Below are 13,570 nucleotides of genomic sequence, written 5' to 3' on the forward strand. Positions count from 1 at the left end.
AATGTACAGGGGTACACTACAGTGTCCATAATGGCATGTCATATTGCTTGGTGAACTGATATGTTCAATATCCATGAGAAAGGCCCCGCTACCTCTTCTATTTGGGCTCTCTGCAAGCTGTATGGGCATAACCCTTATCCAAGAAGGCGGCTCTGGCTTCAGTGGCGCTTGTGAGCATGTGCAGTATTAACAAGTCTCCTATTGGCTGTGACAGCAAGTCGTGACGTATCAGGGGGATTGCCCTGATTATACATGGCGTTGGTAGCACCAATCAGGCTTCTGCGCATGCGTGATCCAAACCTGGCTTGTGATCCCGGGAGCAGATATAAGGTGCATTACTCTCATCCCATTCCCCTCTCATCATTGTACCTCCCCCTCACTATAGCTATGCAATAAGGGCAAAGTGAGGGGAGGGGGAGAGAGGCAAAGTGGGGGAGAGAGGGAGGCATAGTGAGGGGAGGGGGGAGAGAAGCAAAGTGGGGGAGAGAGAGAGGCACAATGAGGAGGGGGGGGAGAGGTAGAGAGAGGCACAGTGAGGGGAGGGAGGAGAGAGAGGCACAGTGAGGAGGAAGGGGGGGAGAGGCATAGTGAGGCGAGAGAGCGAGAGGCACAGTGAGAAGGGGGGGAGAGAGGCACAGTGAGGACGGGGGGAGGTCGGCACAGTGAGGAGAGGGAGAGAGGCACAGTGAGGGGAGGGGGGGAGAGAGGCACGGGGAGGGGGGAGAGAGGCACGGGGAGGGGGGGGAGAGAGGCACGGGGAGGGGGGGGAGAGAGGCACGGGGAGGGGGGGAGAGAGGCACGGGGAGGGGGGGAGAGAGGCACAGTGAGGGAAGGGGGGGAGAGAGGCACAGTGAGGGGAGGGGGGAGAGAGGCACAGTTAGGGAAGGGGGGGAGAGAGGCACAGTGAGGGAAGGGGGAGAGAGAGAGGCACAGTGAGGGGAGGCACAGTGAGGGGGGGGGAGAGAGGCACAGTGAGGGGAGGCACAGTGAGGGGGGGGGAGAGAGGCACAGTGAGGGGGAGAGGCAGAGAGAGAGTGCGACAGACACAAACACAGAGAGAGAGTGAGGGAGAGAAAACAATGATTAAGAGTGTAGATTAAATATGTGAATAATTGTGCTTATGATGGACTTTATTTTCCTGTTATTTTCCCTGTGCTAATTATTCTGCTCCATACAAAATGTCCCTAATATGTCACTATACTGAGATAAATCCCTAATTTCCCAGCGTTCTCGTGTGGTAACGGGGGAAGGGAGCAGCGCTGATTGAGACGACCCTAGGGAGCGATTCATGGTATGTTTATCAATTTAAACTTTTACATCCTCATAACCTTTTATAAAACACAGAACAAATGCAGAGAAAGCTGCAGAATGGCCGGTGTGGGGATCAAACCCACGGCCGCGGCATTATTATCCCCACAACTGCGCTATCAGCAAGCAAGCAACTGTATGTAGCACGCGAGTCAGCGCAGGAGCTGCGGGAAAGTGTTTTACTCATCACTTAGTGTTTAATTACAGACATAAAGGAACAAATAACGTTTCAGGGCGGCATCCCTTCCGTCTCATCGCCCGTCGGTGTACACAAGTCTCAGGGCGGCTAATCATTGCATTAACTGTTTTATTAACTGTCACACGTGTTTCGTGGTGTATCTTTTACAATGCGGTTGCCATAAGAAATATATTGGGCGTACTATAAGACACTTGCGGTCACGGATCATGGCGGATGTACGTCTTATCAAAAGGAAGGATGAAACACATCCAGGTTCGCGTCATTTTTCAGCCTGTCCTCCTCGTGGAGGTGTCTCACATTTTTCAGCCTGTCCTCCTCTCGGAGGTGTCTCACATTTTTCAGCCTGTCCTCCTCTCGGAGGTGTCTCACATTTTTCAGCCTGTCATCCTCGCGGAGGTGTCTCACATTTTTTCAGCCTGTCCTCCTCGCGGAGGTGTCTCACATTTTTCAGCCTGTCCTCCTCGCGGAGGTGTCTCACATTTTTCAGCCTGTCCTCCTCGCGGAGGTGTCTCACATTTTTCAGCCTGTCCTCCTCGCGGAGGTGTCTCACATTTTTCAGCCTGTCCTCCTCGCGGAGGTGTCTCACATTTTTCAGCCTGTCCTCCTCGCGGAGGTGTCTCACATTTTTCAGCCTGTCCTCCTCGCGGAGGTGTCTCACATTTTTCAGCCTGTCCTCCTCGCTGAGGTGTCTCACATTTTTTCAGCCTGTCCTCGCGGAGCTGTCTCACATTTTTTCAGCCTGTCCTCGCGGAGCTGTCTCACATTTTTCAGCCTGTCCTCCTCGCGGAGGTGTCTCACATTTTTCAGCCTGTCCTCCTCGCGGAGGTGTCTCACATTTTTCAGCCTGTCCTCCTCGCGGAGGTGTCTCACATTTTTCAGCTTGTCCTCCTCGCGGAGGTGTCTCACATTTTTCAGCCTGTCCTCCTCGCGGAGCTGTCTCACATTTTTCAGCCTGTCCTCCTCGCGGAGGTGTCTCACATTTTTCAGCCTTTCCTCCTCGTGGAGGTGTCTCACATTTTTCAGCTTGTCCTCCTCGCGGAGGTGTCTCACATTTTTTCAGCCTGTCCTCCTCGCGGAGGTGTCTCACATTTTTCAGCCTGTCCTCCTCGCGGAGGTGTCTCACATTTTTCAGCCTGTCCTCCTCGCGGAGGTGTCTCACATTTTTCAGCCTGTCCTCCTCGCGGAGGTGTCTCACATTTTTCAGCCTGTCCTCCTCGCGGAGGTGTCTCACATTTTTCAGCCTGTCCTCCTCGCGGAGGTGTCTCACATTTTTCAGCCTGTCCTCCTCGCTGAGGTGTCTCACATTTTTTCAGCCTGTCCTCGCGGAGCTGTCTCACATTTTTCAGCCTGTCCTCCTCGCGGAGGTGTCTCACATTTTTCAGCCTGTCCTCCTCGCGGAGGTGTCTCACATTTTTCAGCCTGTCCTCCTCGCGGAGGTGTCTCACATTTTTCAGCTTGTCCTCCTCGCGGAGGTGTCTCACATTTTTCAGCCTGTCCTCCTCGCGGAGCTGTCTCACATTTTTCAGCCTGTCCTCCTCGCGGAGGTGTCTCACATTTTTCAGCCTTTCCTCCTCGTGGAGGTGTCTCACATTTTTCAGCTTGTCCTCCTCGCGGAGGTGTCTCACATTTTTCAGCTTGTCCTCCTCGCGGAGGTGTCTCACATTTTTTCAGCCTGTCCTCCTCGCGGAGGTGTCTCACATTTTTCAGCCTGTCCTCCTCGCGGAGGTGTCTCACATTTTTCAGCCTGTCCTCCTCGCGGAGGTGTCTCACATTTTTCAGCCTGTCCTCCTCGCGGAGGTGTCTCACATTTTTCAGCCTGTCCTCCTCGCGGAGGTGTCTCACATTTTTCAGCCTGTCCTCCTCGCTGAGGTGTCTCACATTTTTTCAGCCTGTCCTCGCGGAGCTGTCTCACATTTTTCAGCCTGTCCTCCTCGCGGAGGTGTCTCACATTTTTCAGCCTGTCCTCCTCGCGGAGGTGTCTCACATTTTTCAGCCTGTCCTCCTCGCGGAGCTGTCTCACATTTTTCAGCCTGTCCTCCTCGCGGAGGTGTCTCACATTTTTCAGCCTGTCCTCCTCGCGGAGGTGTCGCACATTTTTCATTTGTAGGAATAGAGCATGTTCCTTGTCACCCTAGAGGTGGGGACAGGCTGAATACTTTGAATAAAATGGAAATGTACTGTATGTCTTTATTTATATAGCGCCATTAATGTAGATAGCGCTTCACAGCAGTAATACATGTGGTAATCATATAAGTAACAAATAATATAAATAACAGATCATGGGAATAAGTGCTTCAGACATAGACGTAACATTTAGGAAGAGGAGTCCCTGCCCCGAGGAGCTTACAATCTAATTGGTATGTAGGAGGAACGTACAGAGACAGTAGGAGGGAGTTCTGGTAAGTGCGTCTGCAGGGGGCCAAGCATTATGTATTGTGTCTAGTAATATCTACCGTGCTACTCATACACTTCTTTAAGCAGATGTGTCTTAAGGTGGGTCTTAAAGGTGGATAGAGTGGGTGCTAGTTGGATATCGAGGGGAAGGGCATTCCAGAGGTGTGGGGCAGTCAGTGAGAAAGGTTTAAGGCGGGAGAGGGCTTTAGATACAAAGGGGGTAGAAAGAAGACATCCTTGAGAAGAACGCAAGTCGGGATGGTGCATAGCGAGAAATTAGGGCTGAGATGTAAGGAGGGACAGAAGAGTGTAAAGCTTTAAAAGTGAGGAGGAGAATGGAGTGTGAGATGCGGGATTTGATAGGAAGCCAGGAGAGGGATTTGAGCAGGGGAGGCGCAGAGACAGATTTAGGAAAGAGTAGAGTGATTCTGGCAGCAGCGTTTAGGATAGATTGTAAGGGAGACAGGTGAGCGGCAGGAAGGCCGGACAGCAGGCGGTTACAGTAATCGAGATGGGAGAGAATGAGGGTCTGAGTCAGAGTTTTAGCAGTCAAGCAACAGAGGAAAGGGCGTATCTTTGCGACAGGTTTTAGATACGTTTTGAATATGAGCAGAGAATGTGAGAGGAGTCGTGTGACCCCTAGGCAGCGTGCTTGGGCTACTGGGTGAATGATGGTACTTACAACAGTAATGTGGAAGGAGGTAGTAAGGCCAGGTTTGGGAGGAAGTATGAGGTGCTCTGTTTTTGCCATGTTAAGTTTCAGTCGGCGGAGGGCCATCCAGGATGATATCGCAGAGAGGCATTCCGAAACTTTGGTCTGTACAGCAGGTGTAGGTAAAGTCAGGGGTTGAAAAATCAATTTGTGTGTCATCCGCATAGAGGTGATATTTAAGCCCAAGAGATGTGATTAGGTCACCTAGAGAGAGTGTATACAAAGAAAAGAGAAGATATCCCAGGACAGAGCCCTGGGGTACCCCCACAGAGAGATCAATAGAGGAGGAGGAGGTGTTAGCAGAAGAGACACTGAAAGTACGATGGGAGAGGTAAGAGGAGATCCAGGATAGAGCTTTGTTACGAATACCAAGAGTATTGAGAATGTGGAGGAGGAGAAGAGGGTGGTCCACGGTGTCAAATGCTACAGAAAGGTTGAGTAATATGAGCAAAGTGTAATGACCTCTGTCTTTGGCAGCGTGGTGGTCATTAGTTATTTTAGGGAGGGCTGTTTCAGTCGAGTGAGCAGTGCGGAAGCCAGATTGTAGAGGGTCTAGGAGAGAATGGGTTTTGAAAGTGGAGCAAGCGAGAGAATACAAGACATTCAAGGAGTTTGGAGGCAAAAGGCAGGAGGGAGACAGGTCGATAGTTAGAAAGCCTGGTAGGGTCAAGCTAGCTCTTTTTGAGTAATGGTATAATGGTTGCATGTTTGAAGGAGGAGGGAAAGGTACCAGAGTAGAGGGAGGTGTTAAATATGTGTGTGAGCATAGGGGTTATAGTAGGAACAAGATGTTTTAGGAGATGGTAGGGAATGGGGTCAAGAGGGCAAGTGGTATTGGGAGAAGAGGAGATCAGTAGTGACACATCCTCCTCTGTGACAGCGGAAAAAGAGTCAAGGAAGGCAGGAGGAGAGTTATGAAGCAGTGTAGGATGGGAGGCGGAAACAGAGGGGATGTTCTGACAAATGGATTCCACATTTTCCTTCAAATAGTCAGCAAGGTTCTGAGGTGAAATGGAGGAAGAGGCAGCTGGGGGTGGTTTCAGTAGAGAGTCAAATACATAAGAGTTGGCGTGGGTTAGATTTTTGTGTGTCGATTAGTGAAGTAAAGTGGGTTTGGTTAGTTAGAGAGGGCAGAGTTGAAACAGGATAGCATACATTTGTAGTGAAGGAAGTCTGCGAGAGTGTAAGATTTTCTCCAGACGCGTTCAGAGGAACGAGTGGAGGAACGCAGCATGCGCGTGTGGGAATTTAGCCAGGGTCTGGGGTTAGAAGGGCGATGGCGGCAGAGAGAAAGCTGGGCATGTAAATCAAGAGAGGAGGATAAGGCAGAGTTGTAGTTCCTGACCAGGTTGTCAGGGTCTGTAGCAGAACTGAGAGAGGAGAGGGAGGAGCGTAAAGTGGACTAAAAGGCTGTAGGTTAATAGAGCGCAGGTCTCTGCAGAACCGGGGGGTAGATGGAGAAGGGGAGAAGCGAGAGAGAATGAGATGAGGTGATGGTCAGAGAGAGGAAAGGGGGAAATGGAGAAATCGGAGAGAGAGAAGTTTTTTGTGAAAACTAGGTCTAGATAGTGGCCATCCTTGTGGGTGCTAGCTGCAATCCACTGTTGAAGGCCAAAGGAAGAGGTTAGAGAGAGAAAGCGGGAAGCCCAAGGGGGAGAAGGGTCATCAATGTGGCAGTTGAAGTCCCCAAGGAGAAGAACAGGGCAGTCTGAGGAGAGAAAGAAAGAGAGCCAGGATTCAAAGTGAGAACGGCAGAAGGGGGATAAGTAGAGGTAGGTGGGTGATAGATGAACGCCACCTGGACAGGAAGAGGAGAGAAGATCTGGACAGTGTTAAGCTCAAAGGAGGGAAAAGCAAGCGAGTGAGGAATAGGAAGGGTTCGGTAACGGCAGAGAGAGGAGAGCAGGAGCCCCACGCCTCCACCCCTGCCATCAGGGCGCGGAGTGTGGGAGAAGGAAAGGCCACCATAAGAGAGGGCAGCTTCCAGAGCAGAGTCAGACTGAGTGAGCCAGGTCTCAGTTATAGCAAATAGGAGCAGGGAGTGAGAGAGAAAGAAGTCATGCACAGAGAGGAACTTGTTAGAAAGGGAGCGAGCATTCCAAAGGGCACAGGAGAAAGGGAGAGAGGAGGGAGGGTGGCAGGGGATGGGTATGAGGTTGGAGGGGTTGACACCAGAAGGAGTAGAGGTTGCAGTTGGCAGGCGACGGCGAGAGCAAGTAGAAATAAGGCAGGGACCAGGATTGGGAGAGATATCCCCAGAAGCAAGGAGGAGAAGCATGGATAGAAAGAGGATGTGTGAGGAGGATTTGTAGGGGTGTGATTTAGTGCAGGGGGAATAGCTGTGTAGTGTCAGAGGGCGAAGGTAACAAAGGAGTTCATGTGAACTGAGAAGCGGTGAAGAAAGGAGAGGGGGAGATATATGAATAGAGTTGGAGACATGGGGCTGGTAGAAAGAAATGTGTATTTTGAAAAGAAGCGAGGTCAGAGCAAATATAAATAGTAGCAGCGGCATGGCAGCAGTAGTTTAGTGTTGAAATGTGTGGTCTGGGATAGAAAATGTCCACCTTTCCAACGTAGTTCACATCTAGGATTGAGGGCCAGTAGGTGCTCTGTAGTCCTCTCGTTTCTCTCCTGTTGAATTCCATGTTAAACTCCACACTGCCACTTAGAACATTGGGCTGCATACACAGCTAGGGCTGCTCTGTCTGTTCTTATAAAGGCCTAATAAGTCACCTGACAGAATTTAATTCAGCCCATCCACCTTAATTAGCACATGTAAGGCATATTAACACATGTTTTTTTCAACAGGGTCTTGTCATGCCTTAGTGTTAGTGTTAGTTAATTTAAGACTAAACTAAAGACTACAACTAAAAATACACATAGCAGAGGATTGTTTGCAGACAGACAATTCAGATATGGTTTTTACCTAGTTGTAACAGCTATGTAAGATCTGTACTATGAACACACTGTACCCAAATGGTATTAATACGGATTGGGAATTAAAACCTTGTGGAGTGAGTCTTCTCTTTCTTTAGCGTCCGGTCCAGCGCATCTCGCTTTCTGATATAGGCTTAGTCTAAATGTCCTTGTATTTTGATATATTCCTGATCCATGAATGCTATATTCCAATTTCTGCATTATCAATCCTAGAATAATAATGGTTAGTATGATTTATAAAAATATGAATATATTGCATCCATAGTTTACACGTTATGGCATACTGAATATTAAATATGAATATACTGCATCCATAGTTTACACGTTATGGCACACTGAATATTAGTTGTGTTTATCTACATTTATGTTGTTCCTATGTGGTTATTTATGTTAATACTTAGTTATATCTTTCTGATACCTGGGGGTTTGAATATTTATACAACATATGACCAATAACTTTGTTATTACACTAATAGGTATTTAGATGTTGGTTAGGTTGATTATAATCTCTATAGGTTTTATTTATGATTATTTGATTTTATATAAATATATTATTTTGATATTTCTTGTCATTATCCTATTTATAATTGTTATTATTATTATTTTTAGTTTTATATTGACTATATAGCTCCCTTTGGCTTTTTCATTGCTTACTTTTACATATTCACGTGTGTGGTTTTAATTTATTAGTGTTTAACAATATATGTGTTAGCATTTTTGTTACATTTTGAAGTTAAAGATTGCTTTGTATATGTTTATTTGTGATTTTTGCATGAGCTGTGTCTGGTTTGTGTACTGCCCTCCGAGCACTGCAGCTCTGGATTGGCTGTCTCCTCATTCTAAGGCAAATAGAAAAGCGGTGCCAGACCAATCACACGATGCAAGGCTAGGTGAAATAAAAACAATACATATATATATATATATATATATAACATACAAACCAGCCCAAAGACCAGTAGGGAGACAGCAACCAACGAGGTGTAATCCAAAGAAGTCTGTATTGAAATAAACAGGTACACGAAAGCCAACGTTTCGGTCTCTCAGGGAGACCTTCCTCAGGGCCGTGCAAACACCACACTAACAGTGACCCTACTTATATACCCACACCCCTAGTGCAACCAATTAAACATAACCAATCACCAGCAACCTGTCATGATTTACCTGTTATGCAGCTGAGCACCGTTGAGAAACAACCAATGCCTGGACCAGAAGGAGTCATGCGGATCCACAAGCAGGAAAAAGCAATGTGGTAATCAAAGGCAGCCAACTCAGGCATCTGAGTCTGTAGATTCACGAGCAGGGAAACCCCTCCCGTGATCCAGGCTGCCTGCTCTGATGTCTATAGCCTGCGACCGGTGCCGGGAGCTACAGCGCGTCACCTGACTAGCCTGCGCGTCATAGGGCAAAGTGTGAGCCGGGGAGCCAATGGGAAACATCCATGCGCACTGGAAAGGTACGCAGAACCTTGATGGAGGAACCCTGGCAACCAAGGACGCCAGCACACAGTCCGCGCAGGCGCAGTAGTAAACACTGATAGAAAGGGCAGCGCTGCACCCACAGCACTAATGCAAGGCAGACACACGAGCCAAAAAAGGGCTGTGGCTGAAAATAAAGCCACAAGAGGCAGTGGTCAAGGTCCCAGGAGTACCAGCTGCACCCCACAATATAAAACATGACAATAAAAAGACAATCAAAACAAGGGAGTGACAGTGTGCAAGGGAAGTGAAGCTATGGAGGAACAATGTCCACACGTCAAAAATATGCATGCAAACATAAAAATAAACATTCAAATATGGTCAAAAGATCAAAACAAGCAAAAATCAATGCGCAGGTAGCCATAACCAATTTACAAAAAACAGCCCAGTTTGAGCTCTTCGTTCAGTCCCCCTGGTGCCATAGTCCGCAGTTCAAAAATGAGTCTGGCCTCCTGTTGTAGCAAGATCTTGCCTCTGTCACCACCACGCGTAGGGATAGGGACCTGCAGGATAGGCATGCATCTAAGCGTTGCTAAGGAGTGTCTATGTTCTTTAAAATGTCTCGCGACAGGGAGACATTTAAGGTCCATGTCATCGCCACCGCTCACTAGGGCTTTCCTGATGGTAGTACGGTGCATGGCCATCCGCTCCTTCAGCATCCTCACAGTTTTTCCAATATATAGAAGTCCACAAGGGCATCTGATGTAGTATACCACAAATTTGGATTCACAATTAAGTGCCTGTTGGAGTTTGATGGGAATGCCACTGTGGGGATGATTGTAGCTGGGGCCCAATTGCATGAACTGGCAGTTAGTACAGCCATGACATCGATATGAGCCTGGTTTCTTGACCAACCAGGTCTTGGAGGTGGCATATTTCTCTGTTGGATCCGATCCTGTCACCATGTCACCAATACTAGGGCCGCGACGGAAGCAGAACAGCGGTGGTTCCTTGGCACATGCGCCTATCCTCTCATCATTTTGTAAGATCCGCCAATTCCCCCGGATGCATCGCTTGATGTCATTGGAGGCGGTGCTGAAAGTGCTGACTATGTTGAGTCTGTTAGTCTCCGTTTGTAACAAACGGAGACTAACAGACTCAACATAGTCAGCACTTTCAGCACCGCCTCCAATGACATCAAGCGATGCATCCGGGGGAATTGGCGGATCTTACAAAATGATGAGAGGATAGGCGCATGTGCCAAGGAACCACCGCTGTTCTGCTTCCGTCGCGGCCCTAGTATTGGTGACATGGTGACAGGATCGGATCCAACAGAGAAATATGCCACCTCCAAGACCTGGTTGGTCAAGAAACCAGGCTCATATCGATGTCATGGCTGTACTAACTGCCAGTTCATGCAATTGGGCCCCAGCTACAATCATCCCCACAGTGGCATTCCCATCAAACTCCAACAGGCACTTAATTGTGAATCCAAATTTGTGGTATACTACATCAGATGCCCTTGTGGACTTCTATATATTGGAAAAACTGTGAGGATGCTGAAGGAGCGGATGGCCATGCACCGTACTACCATCAGGAAAGCCCTAGTGAGCGGTGGCGATGACATGGACCTTAAATGTCTCCCTGTCGCGAGACATTTTAAAGAACATAGACACTCCTTAGCAACGCTTAGATGCATGCCTATCCTGCAGGTCCCTATCCCTACGCGTGGTGGTGACAGAGGCAAGATCTTGCTACAACAGGAGGCCAGACTCATTTTTGAACTGCGGACTATGGCACCAGGGGGACTGAACGAAGAGCTCAAACTGGGCTGTTTTTTGTAAATTGGTTATGGCTACCTGCGCATTGATTTTTGCTTGTTTTGATCTTTTGACCATATTTGAATGTTTATTTTTATGTTTGCATGCATATTTTTGACGTGTGGACATTGTTCCTCCATAGCTTCACTTCCCTTGCACACTGTCACTCCCTTGTTTTGATTGTCTTTTTATTGTCATGTTTTATATTGTGGGGTGCAGCTGGTACTCCTGGGACCTTGACCACTGCCTCTTGTGGCTTTATTTTCAGCCACAGCCCTTTTTTGGCTCGTGTGTCTGCCTTGCATTAGTGCTGTGGGTGCAGCGCTGCCCTTTCTATCAGTGTTTACTACTGCGCCTGCGCGGACTGTGTGCTGGCGTCCTTGGTTGCCAGGGTTCCTCCATCAAGGTTCTGCGTACCTTTCCAGTGCGCATGGATGTTTCCCATTGGCTCCCCGGCTCACACTTTGCCCTATGACGCGCAGGCTAGTCAGGTGACGCGCTGTAGCTCCCGGCACCGGTCGCAGGCTATAGACATCAGAGCAGGCAGCCTGGATCACGGGAGGGGTTTCCCTGCTCGTGAATCTACAGACTCAGATGCCTGAGTTGGCTGCCTTTGATTACCACATTGCTTTTTCCTGCTTGTGGATCCGCATGACTCCTTCTGGTCCAGGCATTGGTTGTTTCTCAACGGTGCTCAGCTGCATAACAGGTAAATCATGACAGGTTGCTGGTGATTGGTTATGTTTAATTGGTTGCACTAGGGGTGTGGGTATATAAGTAGGGTCACTGTTAGTGTGGTGTTTGCACGGCCCTGAGGAAGGTCTCCCTGAGAGACCGAAACGTTGGCTTTCGTGTACCTGTTTATTTCAATACAGACTTCTTTGGATTACACCTCGTTGGTTGCTGTCTCCCTACTGGTCTTTGGGCTGGTTTGTATGTTATGTGGATCCCTATGGGACTAGCAACTGCCTTTTGCTTTACATCAGAGTGCTGACTGTTTGATCTTTATATATATATATATATATATATAAAATCAATACTTACAGTCCCGCAGCTAGAGTCCAAGGAGGTTATTCAAACTCTTCCACAAATAAGACATGTAGAAAAAACGAGTCCTCCAGCGCGTGGTTCTATTTCTTCATCTCCAGTGTATATGTAGGTGAGAAACGAGAGAGAAAACACATGCCGCAAACGAGTGGGGTAATATAGGTAGGTATCACTTTAGATGACAGAAAAAGCTGAGGCCTGAGAACTTAACACTTGCCTGTGCTTAGTTCCCACTAGATGTACTCCTCCAGGTTATTCTTAACGGTGACTTGAAAATAGAGAGGAGAAGAATATGGCATAGTAACGTTTTAATCACAGTAAAATATAAAGATAAAAGGTGCACTCACAAACGGCCAAACACAAAAGCTTTGCAGCATGTGTCCTCTGGGGCAGTCTCTCCACGCTGACCTCTTATCCTGGGATGTCTGGGCGGTCACCGTTCCAGCTTCCAGTCGTCAGCTTGTCCCCACAGCATGGAGAGGCTCCCTCAGGCTTGTGAGAGGAAGCCAGGCTGTGCACAAGCCTGAGGGAGCCTCATTCATTAACGGTCACATGTGGCGAGTGCACACCAATGGGGATAGTGTACGGTGATCCAATCACAGAGCTGACGGTGCCTTATAGAGGAGCACACAGACGCTTTACCACTTACTCTTTGACAAAGTCCCGAACGGGATGAAACGCGTCGGAGCCTGGCTATGTAAAGGTGTTCATTTTTCATTAAGCCGTTTTTCTATTGGCTGCGTTTGGCTACTTTTTCTGCTGTGCACCGCTTTTTTCTTTGGAATTTCTTCTTTAATTGATAACCTCCTTGTGATGTGTATCGCCAGAGTTTATACTCCTTCCGGGTCCTTTGCCTGCAGCTCAGTAGATCCGTCCTTTTGCGCTGTATCTCAGCCATTGCACCTCTCCTGATCCCTCTCCCTTGCCGTGGTCCCTGCAAAGGATCCATCCGGGTCCCCTTTGTGGAACGCATTCATCGCGCTTTGCGTGTCAATACTTGCGTATGCGTCTTTCCTGGTTCCTCTCATCTAGGTTCTCTGTATGAAACGCATGCGTTGTGCTCTGCGTGTCAGCCATTGCGCATGCGTCGCTTCATTTCTTGGCTCCACTCGCCGTGGCCTGCATCTGTAATCCATCCCGGTCCTTTATGTGATATATACATGTAACGCCTGAGCAGCCCACAAACAAGACAAGACCCCGGCACTGAGGTGGGACGGTATAACACCACACACCCGCAGCAGCGGAGGCGTGCCTGGAAGGCGGATAGTTTAGCGTAGCCGGGTCTGGGTTGGAGAGTGTAGGAGATGCGGTATACTTGCCGGGTCCTTGGACTGGAGAAGACAGGATAGTAGGGGTCCGTAAACCGTGGTCTGGGATTGTAGAGAGCAGTGTGGTCTGAGTCTGTATGCCGTGTTCAAGGGTAAGAGAGATCGCCGTAGTCGAGGGAAAGCCAAAGTCCAAAATCTAGAAGGGTCCACTAACAAGCCGAGTCGGTGCACAAGAGGTTAACTGCAAACGAAACTAGAGCACTGCACAACGGAAGTGAGCTTCACGAGGCTACATGGGATTATACTGAGCAAAGCATGGAGGGAAGCAGGAAGTATTTAAAGACAGGACAGACAAATGGGGACAGAGGGCGGAGCGGAGGCGCGGCCCCAGCGGAGGCTGGGATAGGCTGCAGGAGAACAAGGCAGGCATGGGAGAACTTGTCACGCAGCTGGGGATTGTTGCACATCAT

At 48.6% G+C, this 13,570-nt stretch overlaps 1 protein-coding gene across 4 annotated transcripts in view; it reads left to right on the plus strand.

Annotated features, from left to right (window-relative positions):
• The first annotated feature begins 236 nt into the window (after positions 1-236).
• Positions 237-13,570, plus strand: part of LOC142468279 (gastrula zinc finger protein XlCGF66.1-like) — a 74,083-nt gene continuing 60,749 nt past the window's right edge. For all 4 annotated transcript variants that reach the window (XR_012788615.1, XR_012788616.1, XM_075574669.1 and 1 more), the window contains exons 1-2: positions 237-330; positions 1,226-1,291. The gene's annotated coding sequence lies outside the window, so the exon portion shown is untranslated. The remainder of the gene's footprint in view (positions 331-1,225; positions 1,292-13,570) is intronic.

Source organism: Ascaphus truei, chromosome 1 (assembly GCF_040206685.1).
Source record: "Ascaphus truei isolate aAscTru1 chromosome 1, aAscTru1.hap1, whole genome shotgun sequence".
NCBI classification, from domain to species: Eukaryota; Metazoa; Chordata; class Amphibia; order Anura; family Ascaphidae; genus Ascaphus; species Ascaphus truei.